We start from the raw sequence: 3545 nt of genomic DNA on the forward strand, positions 1-3545 counted from the left end.
CACACACGCATGCATGCATGCATGCTGAAGCGCCGGCAGATAAAAAGGCATTATGGTAAATTCCACTTAATGACAAATTTTTAATTTGGGGAACAGGGCCTGGTGAATGGAGCTTAATTACCGGGGCCAAAGATCCCTTGGAAAAATAACCCCCTCGACGTGCCCAACCTGCACGATAATGGAGCGCTCCGCAAAATGCCTCAGATTAACCAACGCCGTTTATCTCCCCCCTCTCTCCCCCCTTTCTCTCGCTGTATAATAACAAAAATAACAATCATGAAAATTCTATCTGCCTCCCAGCCCCCATCACCCCACTTTCCTCTCCCGCTCTCCCGCCTTTCCGCACTCCCGCCCGCTGCCTGGCTCACTCCCGCAGGAGGAAATTCATCAAAATGAAATTGAGGTTGCAACTCACTGGTTTTATTAAAATATATTTGCCCCTTACAGACGCTGTGTGTTGGTGTGTTAGTGTGTTACACTGCCGAAGACAAAAGGGGCTCCCTGAATAATTTGGTCAGTTTTATCAGCAATATTTTATGTGCTCGCGTACACAAATATGACTTAAGCCATAAAATACAAACACTTGTTGACTAGCACGCTGCTCTGCCATCGCAATGCGTTCAGTTAAAACTATAGAGCGATCTTCCCTACAATATATTGGAGATATTGAATGAACATGTGTTGCCATTGATTCAACGGAAAATGATCTTTTTCCTCATGTGGATAAAAACTCTTTAACAGGTTCAAGTGTTCCACTTTAAATTGGGGATGCTTTTGATTCTTGTTTGGCCTATAAAATGTCAGAAAATTGGGGAAAAAACACAATCTCTTTAAGTCCAGGATTATATCATCAAATTATAGTTTTGTTCAACGCTTCAAATCCAAAGATATTCAATATACTATCACACAAAACAAAGAAAACCTGCAAATCCTCACAATTTAGAAGCTTGAACAAGGTCATGTTTAACATAAATGATTAATTAATGGTCACAAATGTGTTTCATGTCATTCAAATTGATTCATCAAATAATTGTTTCAATTCTACTAAGTGACTTAAATGTTTTTAAAGGTATTTTTTTTGTCTCTGAATAATATAAAGTACGATAACTTCAGTAAAAACGTTTAATTACGCGATGTAGGTGTGTCTTAAAGCATCTCTACAAAAGACAGTTGTTCAAACTAATTGGTCTTGGCAGTTTCATCTGCTGATTGAAAGCCTCTCTTGTTCCTTTCAAACGATAATGCTGTGTTATGTAAATGACCAAAAGGCCACGATTTCACAGCCTCAGATCAGTTTCTGTAACAACCAAGTTAATTCCTGGTTTAAAAGTCTCTGATGTAATCTGTTACTGAGTCATCATTCGATCTATATGACAGTGAAACTGTCTTTCTTATTAATAGAGGAAAATCCCAAGATCTTGTAAGTTAGCTAGAGACGCACTTTAGCAGAGAGCGGAGAGTTGAACAAATTGTAATTAAAAGTGAGATATTGCACCAATTTTATTGTCCTGTAATGTGTCATAGGCACAAACCAACCAAGCATAAATAAGTCAAATTTCAATTCAGCTTGTTGTTGAAACATAGATGCATGATTGGTGACACCAGCAGAACTGCTCATGAGTCAGGACTGTGTGTTTATTAAGAACCGCTGATTATCAACAGATACATGGAGATAAATGTTAAATAGACAGCTAACGGATATTAAAAAGACACAATGACTACCTGTCAAACCCGCAGACATGCATGGGCTCGGTTTTGGATAACTTGAATATGGTTTCGCTGTACTCTCTCTCACACACACCAACACACACACCACACACCAACACCAAACACAACAACCAACACAAAAACAGACTTACTCACTTTTCTTGGCCTTCTCTGGTCCCTGTTGTTGTGTACCCTGATTGGACCATGTGGTTGCCATGCGGTTGCCAGGCCGCGCCCCTGCTGTGTGGTAATTGGTGTCTGTGGTATTGCCGCGTGGCGACGGTGCTTTGACTGACAGGTTTGGCCACCTGCCCTGCCCTGGCTGCCAACATGGTGTGGAAGGGAGCGAGGAGGAAGGGAGGAGGTGGCACGGGGCTGGCAGGGGGTGAAGGCTCGGCTTGTCACGCGGGGGGGATGGATAATCAGAGACGGGCTGCGATGAAATATGTGATGGCCGAACACAAGGCAGATTCAACAGGAACCAGGGTGATGGCATCTGCTTGCATTTCGCCTTTTCACCAAGCTGCAATAGCAAAAATCTGTGTATAAATCACAAAACATCTTTTTGGATCTCTTTTTAAAGATTACCTTTGAAACATCATATACGTTATATATTTATATATTATATACACACCTGATCAGCCATAACATTGTGGCACTGATGGTTGGAAATGAACTGGTTATCTGGTTATCATGGCCACCTGTCAGTGGGTGGGATATATCAGGCCAGCAGGTGGAACAATTTTTGTCTCAAGTTTGTGTTAGAAGCAGAAAATATGGGCAGCGTGAGGATTTGAGTGACGTTGCCACTCAATACCTATCAAAAGAGGTGAACCAGAGACAGGGTCATGGGTGGCAAAGGCTCATTAATGCACATTGGGTGCAAAGGCTGCCCTGTGTGGTCTGATCCAACAGACGAGCTACTGTAGCTAAAACTGCTGAAAAGGTTGATGCTGGTTCTGATAGAAAGGTGTCAGGACACACAGTGCATACGTTTGTTGCGTATGGGACTGCATAGCCACAGATGTGGTCATAATGGTATGGCTGATGGGTGTTTGTTAAATCAAGGTTATTCTGCTACCCATAGGATGACCAGAACCCAACAAACAAGATGTGGGACAAAGAGTATGTTTGTGTGGGACACTTTACCAATGCTGATGGGTAGTCTAAAATGTTGATGTTTCTAGATAACTTACCCCCTTAGCTCGTAACATCCCTAAGCTTTGCCCTCTAGTTGATTCAGAAGCACACAATAGACTATGCAGGTTGACTTGAATGCAACTTTCACTAATTCCACACTAAGTAAATACAGTAACTAAATCTGCATAGCTTGTGACTTTGTGTCTTGCCATTTCCACCTTTGTCGTTGCACGCCATGTGCTGCAAGAACAGTCATCAAAAATCTCTCTTAAAAAGTTTGCCAGAAAATGTTCACATAGGATCACATTGCTCATAATAAGAAGGGCCTTTAAACAGTTAATGTCTGTATCTTCAAGCCTTTCAAAAGGATCCCTCTTGTAAATGAAGCAAAGCTTTGCCACAGTCTTTGAATGACTGCTGACTGGAAATGTATTTTAGTTGATCATGTGCATTCGGGCTTCCTTTCTCACCGTCTGTCCGTCTAACAGAGAGATCAGTAGAGATGGGCAACGGAAGAGCATGAAATGAAGCAAAATGAAATCTGCTGCTTTAATCTATAATCGGTCTCTACAGCTATTGATCTATTCCCTGCATAGCAAATATCTCCACACACACACACAAACAAGGAGGGGATAGACACCTGTGTGGTGTGTGTTGTGTGTGTGTGTGTGTGTGTGTGTGTGTGGTTGTGTGTGTGT

The 3545-nt window shown here is 41.9% G+C and overlaps 1 protein-coding gene across 1 annotated transcript in view; it reads left to right on the forward strand.

Moving 5' to 3' along the window:
• Window positions 1–3545, forward strand: part of zcchc7 (zinc finger, CCHC domain containing 7) — a 44224-nt gene that overhangs the window by 17510 nt on the left and 23169 nt on the right. The gene's annotated exons all lie outside the window — the stretch shown is intronic.

Source organism: Morone saxatilis, unplaced genomic scaffold, assembly GCF_004916995.1.
Source record: "Morone saxatilis isolate NCDOM2014 unplaced genomic scaffold, NCSU_SB_2.0 Contig17, whole genome shotgun sequence".
Lineage (NCBI taxonomy): Eukaryota > Metazoa > Chordata > Actinopteri > Moronidae > Morone > Morone saxatilis.